Source organism: Schistocerca piceifrons, chromosome X, assembly GCF_021461385.2.
Source record: "Schistocerca piceifrons isolate TAMUIC-IGC-003096 chromosome X, iqSchPice1.1, whole genome shotgun sequence".
Taxonomy (NCBI): domain Eukaryota; kingdom Metazoa; phylum Arthropoda; class Insecta; order Orthoptera; family Acrididae; genus Schistocerca; species Schistocerca piceifrons.
The window spans coordinates 961192016-961215166 of NC_060149.1; positions in this window are offsets into that span (position 1 = coordinate 961192016).

The following is a 23151-nucleotide window of genomic DNA, read 5'->3' on the forward strand; positions in this document are numbered from 1 at the left end:
TCTCCCAGGAGCCGCTCAAAACACAAATTCTCAGAAGATTCACCCTTCTTGTACTTAAGTCGGCATTGCACCTCTTGTATTTAACCCCGATGCAATTTCTGTGTTTCATTGTCTTTGTGAAGGTCCAAGGGATACAGTAAACCGGCGCAGGTGCATCGGAGTCTAATACTGGTCTCCCAGGAGCAGCTCATAGCACAAACTCTTCTTGTACTTAGGTCGGCATTGTGCCTTTTGTATTCAATCCCGATGCAATATCTGTGTCTCATGCTGTATGTGAAGGTCCAAATGATGCAGTCAACCTGCACTGGTGCATTGGAATCTAATACAGGTCTCCCAGGAGCCGCTCAAATCACAAACTCTTAGAAGATTCACTCTTCTTGTACTTAAGTCGCCATTGTGCCTTTTGTATTCAATCCCGATGCAATTTCTGTGTTTCATGGTCAATGTGAAGGTCCAAGACAAACAGTAAATGTGCACTGGTGCATCGGATTCTATTACAAGTCTCCCAGGAGCCGCTCAAACCACAAACTCGTAGAAGATAATTCTTCTTGTACTTAAGTTGGCTTGTGCCTTTTCTATTTAATCCCGATGCAATTTCTGTATTTCATGGTCAATGTGAAGGTCAAAATGATACAGTCAACCTGCACTGGTGCAACGGAATCTAATACTGGTCTCCCATCAGCCGCTCAAACCACAAATTCTTAGAAGATTCACTGTTCTTTACTTGATTCGGCATTGTGCCTTTTGTATTCAATCACGATGCGATTTCTGTGTTTCGTGGTCAATGTGAAGGTCCAAGGGATTCAGTAAACCTGCACTGGTGCATCGGAAACTAATACTGGTCTCCCAGGAGCCGCTCAAACCACAATTTCTTAGAAAAATCTTTCTTCTTGTACCTAAGTCGGCATTGCCCTTTTGAATTCAATCCTGATGCATTTTCTGTTTTTCATGGTCAATGTGAAGGTTCAAGGGAAACAGTGAAAGTGCACTGGTGCATCGGAATCTAATACAGGTCCCACCGGAGCCGCTCAAACCACAAACACTTAGGTGATTCACTCTTCTTTTACTTAAGTTGGCATTGTGCCTTTTGTATTCAATCCCGATGCAATTTCAGTGTTTCATGGTCAATCTGAAGGTCCAAGGGATACAGTAAACCTGCACAGGTGCATCGGAATCTGATACTGGTCTCCCAGGAGCCGCTCAAAGCACAAACTCTTAGAAGATTCATTCTTCTTGTACTTAAGTCGTCATTGTGCCTTTTGTATTCTATCCCGATGCAATTTCTGTGTTTCATGGTCAATGTGAAGGTCAAAGAGATACTTTAAACCTGCACTGGTGCATCGGATTCTAATACACGTCTCCCAGGAGCCGCTCAAACCGCAAATTCGTAGAAGATTCACTCTACTTGTTCTTAAGTTGGCATTGTGCTTTTTGTATTCAATCCTGTTGCAATTTCTTTGTTTTATGGTCAATGGGAGGTTCCAAGGGATGCAGTAAACCTGCAATGGTGCATCGGAATCTAATACTGGTCTCCCAGGAGCCGCTCAAAGCAAAATCTTTTAGAAGATTCACTCTTCATGTACTTAAGTCGGCATTGTGATTTTTGTATTCAATATCGATGCAATATCTGTGTTTCATGATCAAAGAGAAAGTCCAAGGGATACAGTAAACCTGCACTGGTGCATCGGAATCTAATACTCGTCTCCCAGGAGCCGCTCAAACACAAACTCTTAGAAGATTCACTCTTCTTGTACTTAAGTCGGCATTATCCCTTTTGTATTCAATCCCGATGCAATTTCTGTGTTTCATGGTCAATGTGAAGGTCCAAGGGATACGGTAAACCTGCACTGATGCATCGGAATCTAATACTGGTCTCCCAGGAGCAGCTCAAAGCACAAACTCTTCTTGTACTTAGGTCGGCATTGTGCCTTTTGTATTCAATCCCGATGCAATTTCTGAGTGTCATGGTCAATGTGAAATTCCAAGGGATACAGTAAACCTGCAGTGGTGCATCGGAATATAATACTGGTCTCCTAGGAGCCGCTCAAACCACAATTTCTTAGAAAATTCGCTCTTCTTGTACTTAAGTCCGCATTGTCCCTTTTGAATTCAATCCCGATGCAATTTCTGTGTTTCATGGTCAATGTGAAGGTCAAAGGGATACTTTAAACGTGCACTGGTGCATCGAATTCAAATACAGGTCTCCCAGGAACCGCTCAAACCGCAAATTCGTAGAAGATTCACTCTACTTGCTTTCAGTTGGCATTGTGGCTTTTGTATTCTATCCCGATGCAATTTCTGTGTTTCATGGTCAATGTGAAGGTCCAAGGGATACGGTAAACCTGCACTGGTGCATCGGAATCTAATACTGGTCTCCCATTAGCCGATGAAAGCACAAACTCTTAGACGATTCACTCTTCTTGTACTTTAGTCTGCATTGCACATTTTGTATTTAATCCCGATGCAATATCTGTGTTTCATTGTCAATGTGAAGGTCCAAGGGATACAGTAAACCGGCACTGGTGCAGCGGAATCTAATACTGGTCTCCCAGGAGCAGCTCAAAGCACAAACTCTTCTTGTACTTAAGTCGGCATTACACCTTTTGTATTTAATCCCAATGCAGTTTCTGTGTTTCATGGTCAATGTGAAGGTCCAAGGGATACAGTAAATCAGCACTGGTGCATCGGAATGTAATACTGGTCTCGCAGGAGCCGCTCAAAACACAAACTCTTAGAAGATTCACTCTTCTTGTACTTAAGTCGGCATTAAGCCTTTTGTATTCAATCCCGATGCAATTTCTGTGTTTCATTGTCCAAGTGAAACCGAAAGGAATACGGTAAACCTGATCTGGTGCATCGGAATGTAATACTGGTCTCCCAGGAGCCGCTGAAAGCACAAACACTTAGAAGATTCACTCATCTTATACTTAAGTCGGCACTGCGTATTTTATATTTAATCCCGATGCAATTTCTGAGTTTCACTGTCAATGTGAAGGTCCAAGGGATACAGTAAACCTGCACTGGTGCATCGGAATCTAATACTGGTCTCCCAGGAGCGGCTCAAAGCACAAACTCTTCGAAGATTCACACTTCTTGTACTTAAGTCAGCATTGTCCTTTTGTATTCAATGCCGATGCAATTTTGTGTGTTTAATGGTCAAAGTGAAGGTCCGAGGGATACAGTAAACCAGCACTGGTGCATCGGAATCTAAAACTGGTCTCCCATGAGCCGCTCAACGCACAAACTCTTAGAAGATTCACCCTTCTTGTGCTTATGTTGGCATTTTGCCTTCTGTATTCAATGCCGATGGATTTTGTGTGGTTCATGGTGAATGTGAAGGTCCAAGGGATACAGTAAACCGGCACAGCTGCATCGGAATCTAATACTGGTCTCCCAGGAGCCGCTCAAAGCACAAACTCTTAGAAGATTCACTCTTCTTGTACTTAAGTCGGCATTGTGCCTTTTGTATTCAATCTCGATGCAATATCTGTGTTTCATGGTCAAAGTGAATGTCCAAGGGATACGGTAAACCTGCACTGGTGCATCGGAATCTAATACTGGTCTCCCATTAGCCGCTGAAAGCACAAACTCTTAGACGATTAACTCTTGTTGTACTTATGTCGGCATTGCGCCTTTTGTAGTTAATCCCGATGCAATTTTTATGTTTCATTGTCAATGCGAAGGTCCAAGATATACAGTAAACTGGCACAGCTGCATCGGAATCTAATACTGGTCTCCCAGGAGCAGCTCATAGCACAAACTCTTCTTGTACTTAGGTCGGCATTGAGCCTTTTGTATTTAATCCCGATCCAATTTCTGTGTTTGATTGTCAATGAGAAGGTTCAAGGGATACAATAAACCTGCACTGGTGCATCGGAATCTAATACAGGTCTCCCCGGAACCGCTCAAACCACAAACTGTTAGGAGATTCACTCTTCTTTTGCTTAAGTTGGCATTGTGCCTTTTGTATTCAATGCCGATGCAATTTCTGTGTTTCATGGTCAATGTGAAAGTCCAAGGGATACAGTAAATCAGCACTGGTGCATCGGAATCTAATACAGTTCTCCCAGGAGCCGCTGAAAAACACAAACACTTATAAGATTCACTCATCTTGTACTTACGTCGGCACTGCGTTTTTTGTATTTAATCCCGATGCAATATCTGTGTTTCATTGTCAATGTGAATGTCCAAGGGATACAGTAAATCTGCACTGGAGCATCGGAACCTAATACTGGTCTCCCAGGAGCAGCTCAAAGCACAAACTCTTCGAAGATTCACTCTTCTTGTACGTAAGTCAGCATTGTCCTTTTGTATTCAATGGCGATGCAATTTTGTATGTTTAATGGTCAAAGTGAAGGTCCAAGGGATCCAGTAAACCAGCACTGGTGCATCAGAATCTAAAACTGGTCTCCCATGAGCCGCTCAACGCACAAACCCTTAGAAGATTCACTCTTCTTATACTTATATTGGCATTTTGCCTTTTGTATTCAATCCCGATGCAATTTCTGTGTTTCATGGTCAATGTGAAGGTCCAAGGGATACAGCAATCCTGCACTGGTGCACCGGTATCTGATACTGGTCTCCCAGGAGCCGTTCAAATTACACTCTTAGAAGATTCAATCTTCTTGTAATTAGGTCGATATTGTACCTTTTGTATTCAATCCCGATGCAATTTCTGAGTTTCATGTTCAATGTGAAGTTCCAAGCGATACAGTATACCTGCACTGGTGCATCGGTATCTAATACTGGACGCCCAGGACAGGTTGAAAGCGCAAACTCTCATAAGATTCACTCTTCTTGTACTTATGTCGGCATTGTCCATTTTGTATCCAATCTCGATGCAATTTCTGTCTTTCACGGTCAATTTGAAGGTCCAAGGGATATGGTATAGCTGCACTTGTGCTTCGGAATCTAATTCATGTCTCCCAGGAGCCGCTGAAAGCATAAACACTTAGAAGATTCACTCATCTTGTACTTAAGTTAGCACTGCGTTTTTTGTATTCAATCCCAATGCGATTTCTGTGTTTCATGGTCAATGTGAAGGTCCAAGGGATACAGTAAACCTGCGCTGGTGCATCGGAGTCCAATACTGGTCTCCCAGGAAACGCTCAAAGCACAAACTTTTAGAAAATTCACTCTCCTTGTACTTAAGTCGGCATTGTGCCTTATGTATTCAAACCCGATGCAATTTCTGCGTTTCATGGTCAATGTGAAGGTCCAAGGGATACAGTTAAACAGCACTGGTGCATCGGAATCTAATAGTGGTCTCCCAGGAGCCGCTCAAAACACAAATTCTCAGAAGATTCACTCTTCTTGTACTTAAGTCGGCATTGCACCTCTTGTATTTAACCCCGATGCAATTTCTGTGTTTCATTGTCTTTGTGAAGGTCCAAGGGATACAGTAAACCGGCGCAGGTGCATCGGAGTCTAATACTGGTCTCCCAGGAGCAGCTCATAGCACAAACTCTTCTTGTACTTAGGTCGGCATTGTGCCTTTTGTATTCAATCCCGATGCAATATCTGTGTCTCATGCTGTATGTGAAGGTCCAAATGATGCAGTCAACCTGCACTGGTGCATTGGAATCTAATACAGGTCTCCCAGGAGCCGCTCAAATCACAAACTCTTAGAAGATTCACTCTTCTTGTACTTAAGTCGCCATTGTGCCTTTTGTATTCAATCCCGATGCAATTTCTGTGTTTCATGGTCAATGTGAAGGTCCAAGACAAACAGTAAATGTGCACTGGTGCATCGGATTCTATTACAAGTCACCCAGGACCCGCTCAAACCACAAACTCGTAGAAGATAATTCTTCTTGTACTTAAGTTGGCTTGTGCCTTTTCTATTTAATCCCGATGCAATTTCTGTATTTCATGGTTAATGTGAAGGTCAAAATGATACAGTCAACCTGCACTGGTGCAACGGAATCTAATACTGGTCTCCCATCAGCCGCTCAAACCACAAATTCTTAGAAGATTCACTGATCTTTACTTGATTCGGCATTGTGCCTTTTGTATTCAATCACGATGCGATTTCTGTGTTTCGTGGTCAATGTGAAGGTCCAAGGGATTCAGTAAACCTGCACTGGTGCATCGGAAACTAATACTGGTCTCCCAGGAGCCGCTCAAACCACAATTTCTTAGAAAAATCTTTCTTCTTGTACCTAAGTCGGCATTGCCCTTTTGAATTCAATCCCGATGCATTTTCTGTTTTTCATGGTCAATGTGAAGGTTCAAGGGAAACAGTGAAAGTGCACTGGTGCATCGGAATCTAATACAGGTCCCACCGGAGCCGCTCAAACCACAAACACTTAGGTGATTCACTCTTCTTTTACTTAAGTTGGCATTGTGCCTTTTGTATTCAATCCCGATGCAATTTCAGTGTTTCATGGTCAATCTGAAGGTCCAAGGGATACAGTAAACCTGCACAGGTGCATCGGAATCTGATACTGGTCTCCCAGGAGCCGCTCAAAGCACAAACTCTTAGAAGATTCACTCTTCTTGTACTTAAGTCGTCATTGTGCCTTTTGTATTCAATCCCGATGCAATTTCTGTGTTTCATGTTCAATGTGAAGGTCAAAGAGATACTTTAAACCTGCACTGGTGCATCGGATTCTAATACACGTCTCCCAGGAGCCGCTCAAACCGCAAATTCGTAGAAGATTCACTCTACTTGTTCTTAAGTTGGCATTGTGCTTTTTGTATTCAATCCTGTTGCAATTTCTTTGTTTTATGGTCAATGGGAGGTTCCAAGGGATGCAGTAAACCTGCAATGGTGCATCGGAATCTAATACTGGTCTCCCAGGAGCCGCTCAAAGCAAAATCTTTTAGAAGATTCACTCTTCATGTACTTAAGTCGGCATTGTGATTTTTGTATTCAATATCGATGCAATATCTGTGTTTCATGATCAAAGTGAAAGTCCAAGGGATACAGTAAACCTGCACTGGTGCATCGGAATCTAATACTCGTCTCCCAGGAGCCGCTCAAACACAAACTCTTAGAAGATTCACTCTTCTTGTACTTAAGTCGGCATTATCCCTTTTGTATTCAATCCCGATGCAAGTTCTGTGTTTCATGGTCAATGTGAAGGTCCAAGGGATACGGTAAACCTGCACTGGTGCATCGGAATCTAATACTGGTCTCCCAGGAGTAGCTCAAAGCACAAACTCTTCTTGTACTTAGGTCGGCATTGTGCCTTTTGTATTCAATCCCGATGCAATTTCTGAGTGTCATGGTCAATGTGAAGGTCCAAGGGATACAGTAAACCTGCAGTGGTGCATCGGAATGTAATACTGGTCTCCTAGGAGCCGCTCAAACCACAATTTCTTAGAAAATTCGCTCTTCTTGTACTTAAGTCGGCATTGTCCCTTTTGAATTCAATCCCGATGCAATTTCTGTGTTTCATGGTCAATGTGAAGGTCAAAGGGATACTTTAAACGTGCACTGGTGCATCGAATTCAAATACAGGTCTCCCAGGAACCGCTCAAACCGCAAATTCGTAGAAGATTCACTCTACTTGCTTTCAGTTGGCATTGTGGCTTTTGTATTCTATCCCGATGCAATTTCTGTGTTTCATGGTCAATGTGAAAGTCCAAGGGATACGGTAAACCTGCACTGGTGCATCGGAATCTAATACTGGTCTCCCATTAGCCGATGAAAGCACAAACTCTTAGACGATTCACTCTTCTTGTACTTTAGTCGGCATTGCACATTTTGTATTTAATCCCGATGCAATATCTGTGTTTCATTGTCAATGTGAAGGTCCAAGGGATACAGTAAACCGGCACTGGTGCAGCGGAATCTAATACTGGTCTCCCAGGAGCAGCTCAAAGCACAAACTCTTCTTGTACTTAAGTCTGCATTACACCTTTTGTATTTAATCCCAATGCAGTTTCTGTGTTTCATGGTCAATGTTAAGGTCCAAGGGATACAGTAAACCTGCACTGGTGCATCGAAATCTAATACTGGTCTCCCAGGAGTCACTCAAAACACGAACTCTTGGAAGACTCACTCATCTTGTACTTAAGTCGGCATTGTGCCTTTCGTACTCAATCCCGATGCAATTTCTGTAATTCATGGTTAATGTGAAGGTCCAAGGGATACAGTAAAACTGCACTGGTGCATCGGAATCTTATTGTGGTCTCCCCGGAGCCACCCAAACATAAATTCTTAGAAGATTCACTCTTCTTGTACTTAAGTGTGCATTGTCCCTTTTGATTTCAATCCCAATGCAATATCTGTCTTTCATAGTCAATGTGAAAGTCCAAGGGATACAGTAAACATGCACTGGTGCAACGGAATCTAATACTGGTCTCCTAGGAGCCGCTCAAACCACAATTTTTAAGAAAATTCGCTCTTCTTGTACATAAGTCGGCACTGTCCCTTTTGAATTCAATCCCGATGCAATCTCTGTGTTTCATGGTCAATGTGAAGGTCCAAGACAAACAGTAAACGTCCAGTGGTGCTTCGGATTCTATTACAGGTCCCCCAGGAGCCGCTCAAACACAAACTCGTAGAAGATTCACTCTACTTGTTTTTAAGTTTTCATTGTGGCTTTTGTATTCTATCCCGATGCAATTTCTGTGTTTCATGGTCAATGTGAAGGTCCAAGGGATACTGTAAACATGCACTGGTGCATCGGAATCTAATACTGGTCTCCCAGGAGCAGCTATAAGCACAAACTCTTCTTGTACTTGGGTCGGCATTTTGCCTTTTGTATTCAATCCCGATGCAGTTTCTGTGTTTCATGGTCAATGTGAAGGTCCAAGGGATACAGTAAACCTGCACTGGTGCATTGGAATCTAATACTCGTTTCCCAGGAGAAGCTCAAATCACAAACTCTTAGAAGACTCACTCATCTTGTACTTAAGTCGGCATTGTGCCTTTTGTATTTAATCCCGATGCAATTTCAGTGTCTCATGGTCAATGTGAAGGTCCAAGGGATACAGTAAACCTGCACTGGTGCATCGGAATCCAATACCGGTCTCCCACGGGCCGCTCAAAGCAGAAACTCTTAGAAGATTCTTTCTTCTTGTACTTACGGCGGCATTGTCCCTTTTGTATTCAATCCCGATGCAATTTCTGTGTTTCATTGTCAATGTGAAGGTCCAAATGATACAGTCAACCTGCACTGGTGCATCGGAATCTAATACTGGTCTCCCGGGAGCCGCTCAATGCACAAACTCTTAGAAGATTCACTCTTCTTGTACTTAAGTCGGCATTGTGCCTATTGTATTCAATCTCGATGCAATTTCTGTGTTTCATGGTCAACGTGAAAGTCCAAGGGATATGGTAAACCTGCACTGGTGCATCGGAATCTAATACTGGTCTCCCATTAGCCGCTGAAAATACAAACTCTTAGATGATTCACTCTTCTTGTACTTTAGTCGGCATTGCACATTTTGTATTTAATCCCGATGCAATTTCTGTGTTTCATTGTCAATGTTAATGTCCATGGGATACAGTAAACCGGCACTGGTGCATCGGAATCTAATACTGGTCTCCCAGGAGCAGCTCAAAGCTCAAACTCTTCTTGTACTTAAGTCGGCATTGCACCTTTTGTATTTAATCCCGATGCAGTTTCTGTGTTTCATGGTCAATGTGAAGGTCCAAGGGATACAGTAAACCTGCACTGGTGCATCGAAATCTAATACTGGTCTCCCAGTAGTCACTCAAAACACGAAATCTTAGAAGACTCACTCATCTTGTACTTAAGTCTGCATTGTGCCTTTTGTATTCAATCCCGATGAAATTTCTGTGTTTCATGGTCAATGTGAAGGTCAAAGGGATACTTTAAACGTGCACTGGTGCATCGAATTCTAATACAGGTCTCCCAGGAGCCGCTCAAACCGCAAATTCGTAGAAGATTCACTCTACTTGTTCTTAAGTTGGCATTGTGCTTTTTGTATTCTATCCCGATGCAGTTTCTGTGTTTCATGGTCAATGTGAAGGTCCAAGGGATACAGTGAAAGTGCACTGGTGCATCGGAATCAAATACATGTCTCACCGGAGCCGCTCAAACCACGAACTCTTAGGTGATTCATTCTTCATTTACTTAAGTTGGCATTGTGCTTTTGTATTCAATCACGATGATATTTTTGTGTTTCATGGTCAATGTGAAGGTCCAAGGGATGCAGTAAACGTGCACTGGTGCATCGGAATCTAATACTGGTTTCCCAGGATCCGCTCAAATCGCAAACTCTTAGGAGACTCACTCATCTTGTACTTAAGTCGGCATTGTGCCTTTTGTATTCAATCCCGATGCAATTTCTGTGTTTCATGGTCAAAGTGAAAGTCCAAGGGTTACGGTGAACCTGCACTGGTGCATCGAAATCTAATACTGGTCTCCCATTAGCCGCTGAAAGCACAAACTCTTAGACGATTCACTCTTCTTTTACTTAAGGCGTCATTGTGCCTTTGGTATTCAATCCCGATGCAATTTCTGTGTTTCATGGTCAATGTGAAGGTCCAAGACAAACAGTAAACGTGCACTGGTGCATCGGATTCTATTACAGGTCTCCCAGGAGCCGCTCAAACACAAACTCGTAGAAGATTCATTCTTGTTGTACTTAAGTTGGCTTGTGCATTTTTTATTCAATCCCGATGCAATTTCTGAGTTTCATGGTCAATGTGAAGGTCCAAGGGATACAGTATACCTGCACTGATGCATCGGTATCTAATACTGGTCTCCCAAGAGCTGCTGAAGGCGCAAACTCTTAGAAGATTCGCTCTTATTGTACTTTAGTCGTCATTGTCCCTTTTGTATCAAATCCCGATGCAATTTCTGTGTTTCATGGTCAATGTGAAGGTCAAAATGATACAATCAACCTGCACTGGTGCAGCGGAATGTAATACTGGTCTCCCAGGAGCCGCTCAAAGCACAAACTCTTAGTAGTCTCACTTTTCGTGTACTTAAGTCGTCATTGTGCCATTTGTGTTGAATCCCTATGCAATTTCTGTGTTTCATGGTCAATGTGAAGGTCCAAGGGATACAGTGAACCTACGCTGGTGCATCGGAATCTAATACTGGTCTCCCAAGAGCCGCTGAAATCACAAACACTTAGAAGATTCACTCATCTTGTACTTAAGTCGGCATTGCGCATTTTGTATTTTTTTTCGATGCAATTTCTGTGTTTCATTGTCAATGTGAATATCTAAAGGATACAGTAAACCGGCACTGGTGCATCGGAATCTAATTCTGGTCTCCCATTAGCCGCTGAAAGCACAAACTCTTAGACGATTCACACTTCTTGTACTTAAGTCGGCATTGCACCTTTTGTATTTAATCCCGATGCAATTTCTGTGTTTCATTGTGAATGTAAAGGTCCAAGGGATACAGTAAACCTGCACAGGTGCATCGGAGTCTAATACTGGTCTTCCTGGAGCAGCTCATAGCACAAACTCTTCTTGTATTTAGGTCGGCATTGTGCCTTTTGTATTCAATCCCAATGCAATTTCTGTGTTTCATGGTCAATGTGAAGGTCCAAGGGATACAGTGATCCTGCACTGGTGCATCGAAATCTAATACTGGTCTCCCAGGAGCCGCTCAAAACACAAACTCTTAGAAGACTCACTCATCTTGTACTTAAGTCGGCATTGTGCCATTTGTACTCAATCCCGATGCAATTTCTGTAATTCATGGTCAATGTGAAGGTCCAAGGGATACAGTATACCTGCACTGGTGCATCGGAATCAAATTCTGGTGTCCCAGGAGCCGCCCAAACACAAAATCTTAGAAGATTCACTCTTCTTGTACTTAAGTGTGCATTATCGTTTTTGATTTCAATCCCGATGCAATTTCAGTCTTTCATAGACAATGTGAAAAACCAAGGGATACAGTAAACATGCACTGGTGCATAGGAATCTAATACTGGTGTCCCAGGAGCCGCTCAAAGCTCAAACTCTTAGTAGGTTGTTCCTTTTTGCACTTAAGTCGGCATTGTGCCTTTTGTATTCAATCCCGATGCAATTTCTGTGATTCATGGTCAATGTGAAGGTCCAAGGGAAACAGTACACCAACACTGGTGCATCGGAATCTAATACTGGTCTCCCAGGAGCCGCTGAAACGCAAATTTTAGAAGATTCACTCTTCTTGCACTTAAGTCTGCAATGTCTCTTTTGTATTCAACCCCTATGCAATTTCTGTGTTTCATGGTCAATGTAAAGGTACAAATGATACGGTCAACATGCAATGGTGCAGCGGAATCTAATACAGGTCTCCCAGGGGCCGCTCAAAGCACAAACTCTTAGTAGTTTCACTCATCTTGTACTTAAGTTGTCATTGTGTCTTTTGCATTCAATCCCAATGCAATTTCTGTGTTTCATGGTCAATGTGAAGGTCCAAGCGATACAGTAAACCTGCACTGGTGCTTCGGAATCTAATACTGGTCTTCCAGGAGCCGCTCAAAGCACAAACTGTTAGAAGATTCACTGTTCTTGTACTTAAGTCGGCATTGTCCCTTTTGATCTCAATCCCAATGCATTTTCTGTCTTTCATGGTCAATGTGAATGGCCAAGGGATACAGTAAACCTGCTCTGGTGCATCGGAATCTTATACTGGTCTCCCAGGAGCCGCTCAAAACACAAACTCTTAGAAGAATCAGTCACCTTGTACTAACGTCGGCATTGTGCCTTTTGTATCGAATCCCGATGCAATTTCTGTGTTACAAGGTCAATTTGAAGGTCCAAGGGATTCAGCAAAACATGCACTGGTGCATCGGAATCTAATACTGGTCTCCCAGGAGCCGTTCAAAGTGCAAACTCTTAGATGATTCACCCTTCTTGTACTTAAGACGGCATTCTGCCTTTTGTATTCAATCCCGATGCAATTTCTGTGTTTCATGGTAAATGTGAAGGTCCAAGGGATACAGTATACCTTCACTGGTAAATCGGAATCTAATACTGCTCTCCCAGGAGCCGCTGAAAGCGCAAACTCTTAGAAGAATCTTTCTTCTTGTACTTAAGGCGGCATTGTCCCTTTTGTATTCGATCACGATGCGATTTTTGTGTTTCGTGGTCAATGTGAAGGTCCAAGGGATACAGCAAACCTGCACTGGTGCATCAGAATCTAATACTGGTCTCCCAGAGCCTCTCAAAACTGAAACTCGTAGAAGATTCACTCTTTTCGTACTTAAGTCGGCATTGTCCCTTTTGTATTCAATCCCGATACAGTTTCTGTGTTTCATGGTTAATGTGAAGGTCCAAGGGATACAGTAAACCTGCACAGGTGCATCGGAATCTAATAATAGTTTCCCTGGAGCCGCTGAAATCACAAACTCTTGGAGACTCACTCATCTTGTACTTAAGTCGGCATTGTGCATTTTGTATTCAATCCCGAAGCAATTTCAGTGTTTCATGGTCAATGTGAAGGTCCAAGGGATACAGTAAACCTGCACTGGTGCATCGGAATCTAATACTGGTCTCCCATGAGCCGCTCAAAGTAGAAACTCTTAGAAGATTCTTTCTTCTTGTACTTACGTCGGCATTGTCCATTTTGTATTCAATCCCGATGCAATTTCTGTGTTTCATGGTCAATGTGAAGGTCCAAATGATACAGTCAACCAGCAATGGTGCATCGGAATCTAATACTGGTGTTCCATTAGCCGCTGAAAGCTCAAACTCTTAGACGATTCACTCTTCTTGTACTTAAGTCGGCATTGCATTTCTTGTACTTAACCCCGATGCAATTTCTGTGTTTCATTGTCTTTGCGAAGGTCCAAGGGATACAGTAAACCGGCACAGGCGCATCGGAGTCTAATACTGGTCTCCCAGGAGCAGCTCATAGCACAAACTCTTCTTGTACTTAGGTCGGCATTGTGCCCTTTGTATTCAATCCCGATGCAATATCTGTGTCTCATGCTGTATGTGAAGGTCCAAATGATACAGTCAACCTGCACTGGTGCATTGGAATCTAATACAGGTCTCCCAGGAGCCGCTCAAATCACAAACTCTTAGAAGATTCACTCTTCTTGTACTTAAGTCGCCATTGTGCCTTTTGTATTCAATCCCGATGCAATTTCTGTGTTTCATGGTCAATGTGAAGGTCCAAGACAATCAGTAAATGTGCACTGGTGCATAGGATTCTATTACAAGTCTCCCAGGACCCGCTCAAACCACAAACCCGTAGAAGATTAATTCTTCTTGTACTTAAGTTGGCTTGTGCCTTTTCTATTTAATCCCGATGCAATTTCTGTATCTCATGGTCAATGTGAAGGTCAAAATGATACAGTCAACCTGCACTGGTGCAACGGAATCTAATACTGGTCTCCCATGAGCCGCTCAAACCACAAATTCTTAGAAGATTCACTGTTCTTTACTTGATTCGGCATTGTGCCTTTTGTATTCAATCACGATGCATTTTCTGTTTTTCATGGTCAATGTGAAGGTTCAAGGGAAACAGTGAAAGTGCACTGGTGCATCGGAATCTAATACAGGTCCCACCGGAGCCGCTCAAACCACAAACTCTTAGGTGATTCACTCTTCTTTTACTTAAGTTGGCATTGTGCTTTTGTATTCAATCCCGATGCAATATCTGTGTTCCATGGCCACAGTGACGGTCCAAGGGATACAGTTAACCTGCACTGGTGCATCGGAATCTAATACTGGTTTCCCAGGAGCCGCTCAAATCACAAACTCTTAGAAGACCCACTCATCTTGTACTTAAGTCGGCATTGTGCCTTTTGTATTCAATCCCGATGCAATTTCAGTGTTTCATGGTCAATGTGAAGGTCCAAGGGATACAGTAAACCTGCACGGGTGCATCGCAATCAGATACTGGTCTCCCAGGAGCCGCTCAAAGCACAAACTCATAGAAGATTCACTCTTCTTGTACTTAAGTCCTCATTGTGCCTTTTGTATTCATTCCCGATTCAATTTCTGTGTTTCATGGTCAATGTGAAGGTCAAAGAGATACTTTAAACGTGCACTGGTGCATCGGATTCTAATACACGTCTCCCAGGAGCGGTTCAAACCGTAAATTCGTAGAAGATTCACTCTACTTGTTCTTAAGTTGGCATTGTGCTTTTTGTATTCAATCCTGTTGCAATTTCTTTGTTTTATGGTCAATGGGAAGTTCCAAGGGATGCAGTAAACCTGCACTGGTGCATCGGAATCTAATACTGGTCTCCCAGGAGCCGCTCAAAGCAAAAACTTTTAGAAGATTCACTCTTCTTGTACTTAAGTCGGCATTGTGCCTTTTGTATTCAATCCCGATGCAGTTTCTGTGTTTCATGGTCAAAGTGAAAGTCCAAGGGATATGGTAAACCTGCACTGGTGCATCGGAATCTAATACTGGTCTCCCATTAGCCGCTGAAAGTACAAACTCTTAGATGATTCACTCTTCTTGTACTTTAGTCGGCATTGCACATTTTGTATTTAATCCCGATGCAATTTCTGTGTTTCATTGTCAATGTTAATGTCCAAGGGATACAGTAAACCGGCACTGGTGCATCGGAATCTAATACTGGTCTCCCAGGAGCAGCTCAAAGCACAAACTCTTCTTGTACTTAAGTCGGCATTGCACCTTTTGTATTTAATCCCGATGCAGTTTCTGTGTTTCATGGTCAATGTGAAGGTCCAAGGGATACAGTAAACCTGCACTGGTGCATCGAAATCTAATACTGGTCTCCCAGTAGTCACTCAAAACACGAAATCTTAGAAGACTCACTCATCTTGTACATAAGTCTGCATTGTGCCTTTTGTATTCAATCCCGATGCAATTTCTGTGTTTCATGGTCAATGTGAAGGTCAAAGGGATACTTTAAACGTGCACTGGTGCATCGAATTCTAATACAGGTCTCCCAGGAGCCGCTCAAACCGCAAATTCGTAGAAGATTCACTCTACTTGTTCATAAGTTGGCATTGTGCTTTTTGTATTCTATCCCGATGCAGTTTCTGTGTTTCATGGTCAATGTGAAGGTCCAAGGGATACAGTGAAAGTGCACTGGTGCATCGGAATCAAATACACGTCTCACCGGAGCCGCTCAAACCACGAACTCTTAGGTGATTCATTCTTCATTTACTTAAGTTGGCATTGTGCTTTTGTATTCAATCACGATGATATTTTTGTGTTTCATGGTCAATGTGAAGGTCCAAGGGATGCAGTAAACGTGCACTGGTGCATCGGAATCTAATACTGGTTTCCCAGGAGCCGCTCAAATCGCAAACTCTTAGGAGACTCACTCATCTTGTACTTAAGTCGGCATTGTGCCTTTTGTATTCAATCCCGATGCAATTTCTGTGTTTCATGGTCAAAGTGAAAGTCCAAGGGTTACGGTGAACCTGCACTGGTGCATCGAAATCTAATACTGGTCTCCCATTAGCCGCTGAAAGCACAAACTCTTAGACGATTCACTCTTCTTTTACTTAAGGCGTCATTGTGCCTTTTGTATTCAATCCCGATGCAATTTCTGTGTTTCATGGTCAATGTGAAGGTCCAAGACAAACAGTAAACGTGCACTGGTGCATCGGATTCTATTACAGGTCTCCCAGGAGCCGCTCAAACACAAACTCGTAGAAGATTCATTCTTGTTGTACTTAAGTTGGCTTGTGCATTTTTTATTCAATCCCGATGCAATTTCTGAGTTTCATGGTCAATGTGAAGGTCCAAGGGATACAGTATACCTGCACTGATGCATCGGTATCTAATACTGGTCTCCCAAGAGCTGCTGAAGGCGCAAACTCTTAGAAGATTCGCTCTTATTGTACTTTAGTCGTCATTGTCCCTTTTGTATTAAATCCCGATGCAATTTCTGTGTTTCATGGTCAATGTGAAGGTCAAAATGATACAATCAACCTGCACTGGTGCAGCGGAATGTAATACTGGTCTCCCAGGAGCCGCTCAAAGCACAAACTCTTAGTAGTTTCACTTTTCGTGTACTTAAGTCGTCATTGTGCCATTTGTGTTGAATCCCTATGCAATTTCTGTGTTTCATGGTCAATGTGAAGGTCCAAGGGATACAGTGAACCTACGCTGGTGCATCGGAATCTAATACTGGTCTCCCAAGAGCCGCTGAAATCACAAACACTTAGAAGATTCACTCATCTTGTACTTAAGTCGGCATTGCGCCTTTTGTATTTTTTTTCGATGCAATTTCTGTGTTTCATTGTCAATGTGAATATCTAAAGGATACAGTAAACCGGCACTGGTGCATCGGAATCTAATACTGGTCTCCCATTAGCCGCTGAAAGCACAAACACTTAGACGATTCACTCTTCTTGTACTTAAGTCGGCATTGCACCTTTTGTATTTAATCCCGATGCAATTTCTGTGTTTCATTGTCAATGTAAAGGTCCAAGGGATACAGTAAACCTGCACAGGTGCATCGGAGTCTAATACTGGTCTTCCTGGAGCAGCTCATAGCACAAACTCTTCTTGTATTTAGGTCGGCATTGTGCCTTTTGTATTCAATCCCAATGCAATTTCTGTGTTTCATGGTCAATGTGAAGGTCCAAGGGATACAGTAATCCTGCACTGGTGCATCGAAATCTAATACTGGTCTCCCAGGAGCCGCTCAAAACACAAACTCTTAGAAGACTCACTCATCTTGTACTTAAGTCGGCATTGTGCCATTTGTACTCAATCCCGATGCAATTTCTGTAATTCATGGTCAATGTGAAGGTCCAAGGGATACAGTATACCTGCACTGGTGCATCGGAATCAAATTCTGGTGTCCCAGGAGCCGCCCAAACACAAAATCTTAGATGATTCACTCTTCTTGTACTTAAGTGTGCATTTTCGTTTTTGATTTCGATCCCGGTGCAATTTCAGTCTTTCATAGACAATGTGAAAGTCCAAGGGATACAGTAAACATGCACTGGTGCATAGGAATCTAATACTGGTGTCCCAGGAGCCGCTCAAAGCACAAACTCTTAGTAGGTTGTTCCTTTTTGCACTTAAGTCGGCATTGTGCCTTTTGTATTCAATCCCGATGCAATTTCTGTGATTCATGGTCAATGTGAAGGTCCAAGGGAAACAGTACACCAACACTGGTGCATCGGAATCTAATACTGGTCTCCCAGGAGCCGCTGAAAAGCAAATTTTAGAAGATTCACTCTTCTTGCACTTAAGTCTGCAATGTCTCTTTTGTATTCAACCCCTATGCAATTTCTGTGTTTCATGGTCAATGTAAAGGTACAAATGATACGGTCAACATGCAATGGTGCAGCGGAATCTAAAACAGGTCTCCCAGGGGCCGCTCAAAGCACAAACTCTTAGTAGTTTCACTCATCTTGTACTTAAGTTGTCATTGTGTCTTTTGCATTCAATCCCAATGCAATTTCTGCGTTTCATGGTCAATGTGAAGGTCCAAGCGATACAGTAAACCTGCACTGGTGCTTCGGAATCTAATACTGGTCTTCCAGGAGCCGCTCAAAGCACAAACTGTTAGAAGATTCACTGTTCTTGTACTTAAGTCGGCATTGTCCCTTTTGATCTCAATTCCAATGCATTTTCTGTCTTTCATGGTCAATGGGAATGGCCAAGGGATACAGTAAACCTGCTCTGGTGCATCGGAATCTTATACTGGTCTCCCAGGAGCCGCTCAAAACACAAACTCTTAGAAGAATCAGTCACCTTGTACTAACGTCGGCATTGTGCCTTTTGTATCGAATCCCGATGCAATTTCTGTGTTACAAGGTCAATTTGAAGGTCCAAGGGATTCAGTAAACCTGCACTGGTGCATCGGAATCTAATACTGGTCTCCCAGAGCCTCTCAAAACTGAAACTCGTAGAAGATTCACTCTTTTCGTACTTAAGTCGGCATTGTCCCTTTTGTATTCAATCCCGATACAGTTTCTGTGTTTCATGGTTAATGTGAAGGTCCAAGGGATACAGTAAACCTGCACAGGTGCATCGGAATCTAATAATAGTTTCCCAGGAGCCGCTAAAATCACAAACTCTTGGAGACTCACTCATCTTGTACTTAAGTCGGCATTGTGCATTTTGTATTCAATCCCGAAGCAATTTCAGTGTTTCATGGTCAATGTGAAGGTCCAAGGGATACAGTAAACCTGCACTGGTGCATCGGAATCTAATACTGGTCTCCCATGAGCCGCCCAAAGTAGAAACTCTTAGAAGATTCTTTCTTCTTGTACTTACGTTGGCATTGTCCATTTTGTATTCAATCCCGATGCAATTTCTGTGTTTCATGGTCAATGTGAAGGTCCAAATGATACAGTCAACCAGCAATGGTGCATCGGAATCTAATACTGGTGTTCCATTAGCCGCTGAAAGCACAAACTCTTAGACGATTCACTCTTCTTGTACTTAAGTCGGCATTGCATTTCTTGTACTTAACTCCGATGCAATTTCTGTGTTTCATTGTCTTTGCGAAGGTCAAAATGATACAGTCAACCTGCACTGGTGCAACGGAATCTAATACTGGTCTCCCATGAGCCGCTCAAACCACAAATTCTTAGAAGATTCACTGTTCTTTACTTGATTCGGCATTGTGCCTTTTGTATTCAATCACGATGCATTTTCTGTTTTTCATGGTCAATGTGAAGGTTCAAGGGAAACAGTGAAAGTGCACTGGTGCATCGGAATCTAATACAGGTCCCACCGGAGCCGCTCAAACCACAAACTCTTAGGTGATTCACTCTTCTTTTACTTAAGTTGGCATTGTGCTTTTGTATTCAATCCCGATGCAATATCTGTGTTCCATGGCCACAGTGACGGTCCAAGGGATACAGTTAACCTGCACTGGTGCATCGGAATCTAATACTGGTTTCCCAGGAGCCGCTCAAATCACAAACTCTTAGGAGACCCACTCATCTTGTACTTAAGTCGGCATTGTGCCTTTTGTATTCAATCCCGATGCAATTTCAGTGTTTCATGGTCAATGTGAAGGTCCAAGGGATACAGTAAACCTGCACGGGTGCATCGCAATCAGATACTGGTCTCCCAGGAGCCGCTCAAAGCACAAACTCATAGAAGATTCACTCTTCTTGTACTTAAGTCCTCATTGTGCCTTTTGTATTCATTCCCGATTCAATTTCTGTGTTTCATGGTCAATGTGAAGGTCAAAGAGATACTTTAAACGTGCACTGGTGCATCGGATTCTAATACACGTCTCCCAGGAGCGGTTCAAACCGTAAATTCGTAGAAGATTCACTCTACTTGTTCTTAAGTTGGCATTGTGCTTTTTGTATTCAATCCTGTTGCAATTTCTTTGTTTTATGGTCAATGGGAAGTTCCAAGGGATGCAGTAAACCTGCACTGGTGCATCGGAATCTAATACTGGTCTCCCAGGAGCCGCTCAAAGCAAAAACTTTTAGAAGATTCACTCTTCTTGTACTTAAGTCGGCATTGTGCCTTTTGTATTCAATCCCGATGCAGTTTCTGTGTTTCATGGTCAAAGTGAAAGTCCAAGGGATATGGTAAACCTGCACTGGTGCATCGGAATCTAATACTGGTCTCCCATTAGCCGCTGAAAGTACAAACTCTTAGATGATTCACTCTTCTTGTACTTTAGTCGGCATTGCACATTTTGTATTTAATCCCGATGCAATTTCTGTGTTTCATTGTCAATGTTAATGTCCAAGGGATACAGTAAACCGGCACTGGTGCATCGGAATCTAATACTGGTCTCCCAGGAGCAGCTCAAAGCACAAACTCTTCTTGTACTTAAGTCGGCATTGCACCTTTTGTATTTAATCCCGATGCAGTTTCTGTGTTTCATGGTCAATGTGAAGGTCCAAGGGATACAGTAAACCTGCACTGGTGCATCGAAATCTAATACTGGTCTCCCAGTAGTCACTCAAAACACGAAATCTTAGAAGACTCACTCATCTTGTACATAAGTCTGCATTGTGCCTTTTGTATTCAATCCCGATGCAATTTCTGTGTTTCATGGTCAATGTGAAGGTCAAAGGGATACTTTAAACGTGCACTGGTGCATCGAATTCTAATACAGGTCTCCCAGGAGCCGCTCAAACCGCAAATTCGTAGAAGATTCACTCTACTTGTTCATAAGTTGGCATTGTGCTTTTTGTATTCTATCCCGATGCAGTTTCTGTGTTTCATGGTCAATGTGAAGGTCCAAGGGATACAGTGAAAGTGCACTGGTGCATCGGAATCAAATACACGTCTCACCGGAGCCGCTCAAACCACGAACTCTTAGGTGATTCATTCTTCATTTACTTAAGTTGGCATTGTGCTTTTGTATTCAATCACGATGATATTTTTGTGTTTCATGGTCAATGTGAAGGTCCAAGGGATGCAGTAAACGTGCACTGGTGCATCGGAATCTAATACTGGTTTCCCAGGAGCCGCTCAAATCGCAAACTCTTAGGAGACTCACTCATCTTGTACTTAAGTCGGCATTGTGCCTTTTGTATTCAATCCCGATGCAATTTCTGTGTTTCATGGTCAAAGTGAAAGTCCAAGGGTTACGGTGAACCTGCACTGGTGCATCGAAATCTAATACTGGTCTCCCATTAGCCGCTGAAAGCACAAACTCTTAGACGATTCACTCTTCTTTTACTTAAGGCGTCATTGTGCCTTTTGTATTCAATCCCGATGCAATTTCTGTGTTTCATGGTCAATGTGAAGGTCCAAGACAAACAGTAAACGTGCACTGGTGCATCGGATTCTATTACAGGTCTCCCAGGAGCCGCTCAAACACAAACTCGTAGAAGATTCATTCTTGTTGTACTTAAGTTGGCTTGTGCATTTTTTATTCAATCCCGATGCAATTTCTGAGTTTCATGGTCAATGTGAAGGTCCAAGGGATACAGTATACCTGCACTGATGCATCGGTATCTAATACTGGTCTCCCAAGAGCTGCTGAAGGCGCAAACTCTTAGAAGATTCGCTCTTATTGTACTTTAGTCGTCATTGTCCCTTTTGTATTAAATCCCGATGCAATTTCTGTGTTTCATGGTCAATGTGAAGGTCAAAATGATACAATCAACCTGCACTGGTGCAGCGGAATGTAATACTGGTCTCCCAGGAGCCGCTCAAAGCACAAACTCTTAGTAGTTTCACTTTTCGTGTACTTAAGTCGTCATTGTGCCATTTGTGTTGAATCCCTATGCAATTTCTGTGTTTCATGGTCAATGTGAAGGTCCAAGGGATACAGTGAACCTACGCTGGTGCATCGGAATCTAATACTGGTCTCCCAAGAGCCGCTGAAATCACAAACACTTAGAAGATTCACTCATCTTGTACTTAAGTCGGCATTGCGCCTTTTGTATTTTTTTTCGATGCAATTTCTGTGTTTCATTGTCAATGTGAATATCTAAAGGATACAGTAAACCGGCACTGGTGCATCGGAATCTAATACTGGTCTCCCATTAGCCGCTGAAAGCACAAACACTTAGACGATTCACTCTTCTTGTACTTAAGTCGGCATTGCACCTTTTGTATTTAATCCCGATGCAATTTCTGTGTTTCATTGTCAATGTAAAGGTCCAAGGGATACAGTAAACCTGCACAGGTGCATCGGAGTCTAATACTGGTCTTCCTGGAGCAGCTCATAGCACAAACTCTTCTTGTATTTAGGTCGGCATTGTGCCTTTTGTATTCAATCCCAATGCAATTTCTGTGTTTCATGGTCAATGTGAAGGTCCAAGGGATACAGTAATCCTGCACTGGTGCATCGAAATCTAATACTGGTCTCCCAGGAGCCGCTCAAAACACAAACTCTTAGAAGACTCACTCATCTTGTACTTAAGTCGGCATTGTGCCATTTGTACTCAATCCCGATGCAATTTCTGTAATTCATGGTCAATGTGAAGGTCCAAGGGATACAGTATACCTGCACTGGTGCATCGGAATCAAATTCTGGTGTCCCAGGAGCCGCCCAAACACAAAATCTTAGATGATTCACTCTTCTTGTACTTAAGTGTGCATTTTCGTTTTTGATTTCGATCCCGGTGCAATTTCAGTCTTTCATAGACAATGTGAAAGTCCAAGGGATACAGTAAACATGCACTGGTGCATAGGAATCTAATACTGGTGTCCCAGGAGCCGCTCAAAGCACAAACTCTTAGTAGGTTGTTCCTTTTTGCACTTAAGTCGGCATTGTGCCTTTTGTATTCAATCCCGATGCAATTTCTGTGATTCATGGTCAATGTGAAGGTCCAAGGGAAACAGTACACCAACACTGGTGCATCGGAATCTAATACTGGTCTCCCAGGAGCCGCTGAAAAGC